Genomic DNA, 7,500 nt, shown 5'->3' with positions numbered 1-7,500 from the left:
GTTATTTGTTCTTTTAACAATGAACATTGTTGATGTAAAAGTGCACCATTGTTCCCTTCAGTAGGTTGAACTTCCGTACCATGTCTGGTGTGCTTGTTTAATCAAAGAGCTGATGTTCAGCTCCTACTTGAGGTCCTGGGGGAGGAGTGAGGAGGTTTCCCAGCAGGCTGATGGAGAGAGCTGGAGTGTGGACCCAAAATGAGTGTATATATGAGCTGCTGATCTGTTAGGAGACATGTGATGTGGAAGTGTCCGTGAGGAGATTTACAGGTTCATGCTGGGAAACATGATGTTGTCCTTCTGCCTCGGAGCAGAAACCAAGCGTCCACTGGGAGGCGTGAAGCTCACGGCAGCTGCTGATCATACAGGAAATGAGCTTGAATAAGAAACTCGAATAGAATAATAGGCTTTGTGTGTGTGTGTGTGTGTGTGTGTGTGTTACTGGTTTGTGTTTTCAGGTTAAATATAAGACAAATAAAAATAAGTAATTATTAAAAATATGTAAAAGAATACATTATTAATAAAAGTATTGTAGTTTCTGATCAGTGTGTTTGGTTTAAATGCTCCTGGATATGAGGTGAAGATCCACACTGATGCATCAGTGATGAGGGAATGACGGAATCACAACTCATCATTTCATTTCCCAAACACCCAGGAGACCAGAACATCTTTACACACACACACACACACACACACACACACACACACACACACACACACACACACACACACACTCCTTTACAACCAAGTATCATGAACATATACAAGCGATTTAAATCAAAAATTAAAAAATAAAATAAATTTTTTTTTTAATAATAAATAAATTAAACAATTTGTGCAGTTTGTAATAAAGTGGTTCTTGTTGATGGTGTAAATGTTGTTTAAATGTTAATGTAATACATAACAAGAAAGATCTTTATTTGTCTATGTTTTCACATGATCACCTTCAAAATAGTCCTCTTGCACAGTAATACAGCGCCCCCATGTGTTCTTCTGGAACGTGTCCTAAAAGTCTTCATTTCATAGCATGTCAAGATCCTTCTGAGATTCATGCTGGTCAGAAGATCACCAGCTGCACTGCTCCTGATGTACACAGGACGACGTCTTTTGGCACAATGACTTACGAGGGTCGGTGCTCCCTGTGACTGTGCGAGCAGCCTTGTGCTGCCATCTGCTGGCATGTTACAAACTAGTCTCAAAACCTTATGATATCAACTCGTATCTATAACATGAACAGTGTGGTGTTTACAGTAATAATACTGTTTATGGAAGCAGGTCAGAGATTATGGTGGCTCCTTGGTGTTGATGATGATGATGATGTTTGATACACACAGTTTTCAGTTTGATCTGAAATAACAAATTTGCTCAATTTACCTTTTATTATATATTATTAATAATTAATGCTATTCATCTATGTGAAGACACTGATCATGTTAATGATTTCTTAAATAATTATCAACAATGATTTAACAAGTAGGAAACAGCTTTTTTTAGAAAAGGCTCGCGGGCTACTCATGTGGTCACCACGGGCACCACGTTGGTGAATCCTGGTCTACAGCATCCTGCCAGAGGGGAGGAGTGACTCAATAAGTCCAGGGTTAGAGGGGCAGACACAATCCTATCTTCCCACTTTAGGGTCCTGGAGGTGTGCAGATCCTGTAGAGGTGAAAGTTTAACATCTTCTCAGCAGAGTGGAGGACATAGAGCAGTCTGATTTTGTCTTCAGCAGTGGCAGCATACCAGATGGTGATGGAGGATATAAGAATCGACTTAATGATGGAGATGTATTCAATTTAATTAATTTTTATTTGTTATTTGTTCTTTTAACAATGAACATTGTTGATGTAAAAGTGCACCATTGTTCCCTTCAGTAGGTTGAACTTCCGTACCATGTCTGGTGTGCTTGTTTAATCAAAGAGCTGATGTTCAGCTCCTACTTGAGGTCCTGGGGGAGGAGTGAGGAGGTTTCCCAGCAGGCTGATGGAGAGAGCTGGAGTGTGGACCCAAAATGAGTGTATATATGAGCTGCTGATCTGTTAGGAGACATGTGATGTGGAAGTGTCCGTGAGGAGATTTACAGGTTCATGCTGGGAAACATGATGTTGTCCTTCTGCCTCGGAGCAGAAACCAAGCGTCCACTGGGAGGCGTGAAGCTCACGGCAGCTGCTGATCATACAGGAAATGAGCTTGAATAAGAAACTCGAATAGAATAATAGGCTTTGTGTGTGTGTGTGTGTGTGTGTGTGTGTGTTACTGGTTTGTGTTTTCAGGTTAAATATAAGACAAATAAAAATAAGTAATTATTAAAAATATGTAAAAGAATACATTATTAATAAAAGTATTGTAGTTTCTGATCAGTGTGTTTAAGTTTTATTATTGTTTTATAGTGTGTTATCACCAGTAATATTCTTTTAATTTATTTAGTTTGAATCGCACACGTATTCTTATTAATTCCATTCAGTTTTATTTGTGTAGAGTTTTTAACAGTGAACAGGTTCTAAAGCTGGAATGTAGAAGTTTAGTGTATTTGTTCATTAGAAGTTTATCCATAATCAGTAATTCAGTGGTGAAGGAAAATCTTTGAGACTTCATTAAGAAACATTGAGAGACACCAGGCACAAAAGGGAACCTCATCCTCATCCTAAATAAAAGGATTTTATTTTAAATTCCTTGCTGTTCATCTGGCAGAGAACCTCTGGCAGAGAACCTCACCTAGTCCCCAACACCATTTCAGTAACAAGTAAAGCCCAGGAGTATCTCTAGTGAAAGCATAACATTTACCACACATCCTCACAACCTTCACAACAGAGGGACCATCGAGAGCATCCTGAGCAGATGCACCACTGCCTGGTTTGGCAACTGCACATCTCAGATTGCAAGACCCTACAGAGGATCGTGAGGACGGCTGAGAAGATCATTGGGATCTCTCTTCCTTCCATAATAGACATTTACACCACATGCTGCATCCATAAAGACACAAGCACTGTGGATGATCACATACACACAACCCACCCACCCAACCATCCACACACACACACACACACACACACACACACACACTCTTCAATTTCTGCCATCTGGAAAGAGGTACAGATGCTTTCACGCCTCACATCCAGATTGTAAAACATTTTTTTCCACAAGCCATCAGACTTCTCAATATGAAGTGACTAAACTGTAACACACACACACACACACACACACACACACACACACACACACACACACGACAAAAAAACACTGCACAAAATATTGACGTACAGTATTCATCTTTTTTTTTTTTTATATATGGACTGTTCACTGGTTACTGTCTCCTTGGCTCATGCTGCCTTGTTTTGTTTTGTTTTTTTGCACTTGTTTGTGCACTTTGTGTTGTTAGTTTAGTGTTCTATGTAGTTCCGTGTTCTTATTGTTAATGTACGTTGTTTGATGAGCGGCGTGGTCCTGGTGAAACGTGCTGTAGATGTTTAAAACGATGATAAAGCCTGACTTGACTTGACCCCTGATACTGTTATTTCAAGCTTCTTTTATTTATTTTTGGTGGCATTGTGACACTTTAAACCTTAGAAATAGTTTTATACCTTTTCCTTCCTTTAATTCTGAATTTGATGGTGAAGATCCACATACAGCTGTTTAAGTCTTCCAGTCTGCAGGATACCTGAGGGATTCTGGATCATCTCTCTCTCTGCTGGTCTGGAGAATCCACACTGTAACCTGGAGACACTGTGGTGAGCTCATCACTATGATTCACTGAAATTAAAAAAACATAAAACATCACCTGCAGGCTGAAAGCTTAAGTTCTGGTGTGGTACCGTCCACATTCTGGAGAGCATGGTATTTAAAAAGAAACCACTTTGGAGCATGCTGTTATAGGCAGAGGTGGAAGTAATGAAGCACAAATACAGTGGAACCTCGGGTTACGAGTTTAATTGTTTCTATCACTTTACTCTTAACCTGAAAAGCTCGTTTCCCGATACAAATTTTCCCATAAGAATGAATAGAAACTTCGGTAATTCGTTCTGGACACCCAAAAAGTGTTTCTTTAAAAAAAAATAACGCCAATATTCACTAATATTATTTACTTTTAACATGTTATATTGAAATTATTTTTTAGTATTGTGCAGATAGTGGATGTTGACCTGTTATAATGGCTTGCTATATCAACAACACGCATGCCATCGCGGTGTTTCTTGATTATCTCCTTCTTCATTTCCACAGTGATGGCTTTTTTCTTCTTTCCACCTTCTGCATCAGGCTTCTTTGTTGGCGGCATGGTGATAGGAATACGTACAGTATTTAAAGTTCAGTAATTCCACACTGTTAGAGCGACGAGCGGATGTGTATGTGCTGCGAGGCGCAGCGAGAGCACGTGGCGATACGTAAAAAACTAACCTGCCTGCGATTTTTCTGTGCGCAACGCTTGTATCCTAAAAAATTTCTCATAACTAGAGGCAACATTTTTTATGAATTGCGACTCTTAACCTGAATTTTACGTATCCAGGGGTGCTCGTAACCCGAGGTTCCACTGAACTAAGTTACTGTACTTCAGTAGATTTTTCTGGTATCAGTATTTTACTTTACTTTTATTTTTTGGACAATTTTTTACTTTCACTCATTACATTTTTACACAAATATCTGTACTTTCTACTTCTTCACACCAGACTTGTTACTTTAGTTTTAATCTATTTAGTGACATCATCAATATTTTTCTTCTCACTACTCCGTTTTCAGCACATCAACATGTTTCCTGTCATTGTGCTGCTTTTTCAATCCACTGGTGTATCATCTCCTGTCTCTCTCACACCACAGACGTAGACTAGTTTCTGAAGCTCACAAAGAGGGAGTCAGTGATGAGAACAGAGACATTCCTGATCACCTGATCATCATCATCATCTTTTCTCTGCTTGTGTTCTATATGGTGGATCTTCAGACTGGATACATTCATTAGAGAACAACGTTTTAATTATTTTATATAAATATATTAATATGATGTGAGGTTCAGCTACAGAGTGACACTAAAACAGGTAATAATAATCACTACTTTTTACTGTAGAACATGTCGGAGCTCAAACTTTTTTACTATAACTTCAAAAAAAAAGTGCAGTCAGAACTTCAACTTTTACCAGAATCTTTTAAAACATCAGTATCTGCACTTCTACTGAGTGAAGGATGTGTGGACTTTCACCACCTCTGGTAAATTTGCCATCATTGACTCCCTGATGCAAGGTGTAAATAATCGTATATGGTTGTGTACTTAAAATTTTTCTTGAGGATGTTACATGTTTCAGCATGTTTCTTGAGCATGTTAGGTTATGCAGTAGGGGGAGTAACGAAGAGGTAATTAGATCAGCAGAGAGGGTTAGGGTTAGGGTTAGGGTTAGGGATATACGTGTTGTCCAGTGAACAGAGGCTAAATTCTGCTTAATTTTATTTTAGTTCCCTTTGGTAAAGCGGAGCGAGGTATGTGATGTCGACATATGTTACGTGTTGTAGTTTATTTTCCTTGCCACAGTTGCTCATCAGAGACAAACTTACTTACAAAGAACATATTTACGTTTAATCACCACATTATCTGTGTAAAGCTGCTTTGAGACAATGTTCATTGTTAAAAGCGCTATACAAATAAAAATGAATTGAATTTAATTATTTCAAAATCCTATGAGCTTGTTAGCATGTACATGTTAATCATTGAGCTCTGTTCGTTAATCGTTTCATATTGTCTTCATTCACTTCATCATTTATATTTTATATGTTTCTCTGTAAATGTAAACTTTATTTATAGTATTTTTTTGTATATGAGTCGTATTTATTTGTTATGTTGTTTCTTTGTGTAGTTTCACGGTGCTACACAAACTAAAGTTTAATGGCGCTCTTCATGAGAAATAAAGAAAGAAGCACCTGTCGGCTCTCTGTGTCTCGTTTATGGATACCAATGTGCAGCTACACCAGGTTTTATTGTGACCAGTGATTTTCCCACAAGAACATGTTCTAACGTTTTTTTCCTTCTGGATGTCAAAATATAATTGCTTTTAATATATTAATTACACACCAGCCATTGTAGTTCTATTTAATGTTGTGGAACATCTCTTCTTGAAGAGACCAAAAAAGTGCATCTGGTCATGTGTTACATCACGTCTAGAGGACGAGGCAAAACATATAAGGATTTGCATGGACAGGAAAATTATAATAATAATGAATTTATTGGGCAAATGACTTCAGGAGCAGTCAAGGCCAAAATAACAAAAACATGTTTGAGTTTAACCACTAACTTACCTAACGAAAAAAACTATTAAAACAATGCACTAATCTGCGTACTGAAACCAGAACAGAAGCATCAGACTGCTTATGAACCCAATTTCAGTATTTACAGGATTTACATGATTATTTACAGATCTAAACAAAAGAAAACTAGAAGAAACTGGAGACCTGCACGGGACGGATTTTTCAGTCCCACATGCCCGTGTTTTTTTTCTCTATACTGCAAAAAAGCCTGCGTCTAAAATCTATAAGTCGTTTTCTTTCCAGTGCACGGACTCTTCCTGCTTCCCTTTTAAATATGAATAAACAAGAAACAGAAAATTAACAAACATCCTGTTTTATTTGAGTTTGACTTTTTGTGTAAATGATGAACATGGACATGAACAAGGAACTTTTCAGAACATCAACTAAAAGGAAATCTTATATAAACCATGCCCAGGTTGTGTTGTGTTCTTTTTAATAATGCAGTGATTCTCCTGTGCCGCGGTTCAGATCAGATGCTCAGATTAATCTCGCGAGACTTCGCTTCTGGCCATGTGCCTGTAAATCATTTTATTTTAGTTGGATTTGTTGTTTTGGTGCAGTAGATAAGTTTATTTGTTTTTAGTAATTTATTTACAATCATTTTAAGACCATTTTGCAGGACTCCTGCGATTGATTTAATTCTCCTGCAACACACAAACACGCGTATTTTACAGCCTGCACCCGCATTCACCATCAAATCTTATCCCGTGTTTGTGTTCGGTCCAGCGGGAGTTCAGCTCTCTAGTGGGAACCAAACAAACAAACAAACGTTCTCATAATCTCCAAATCTTCTTAACCTCAAAAGCTAGCACAAGTTCTGAACTCGTCAAACCAACAGTAAAAACAAACAAAAAAAGCGCCTGAATCGCTTTAATAACAGAGTGGATCTCGTTCAGTAAATGATGACGTGGCTTTTAAAGTGTGAAGCACCAATCAGGAGGCAGCAGCAATCAGCTTTCAGGAACCAATCAGATGACGTTTCCTGCACAAGACAGACAACTTAAGCACCGGGCAATAAAGCATCCATAGTTTGTAACACGTTACTGAGAAACCACAAATCTCCTCAGTGTTTCATCAGCACTGCGATGTAAAAAGCTCTAAGATTATTTGCTTTCCTCCCTCTGCCGCTCAGTCGCCGTAATGCTGCATCTCACCACCAGAGGGCGAGCTCGACCTTCTCAAATTTTCAACCTGGCCCACATATTACCCACGACCCCTCCT

Source organism: Silurus meridionalis, chromosome 3 (assembly GCF_014805685.1).
Source record: "Silurus meridionalis isolate SWU-2019-XX chromosome 3, ASM1480568v1, whole genome shotgun sequence".
NCBI lineage: Eukaryota > Metazoa > Chordata > Actinopteri > Siluriformes > Siluridae > Silurus > Silurus meridionalis.
Note: the sequence above shows the minus strand (reverse complement) of the source record.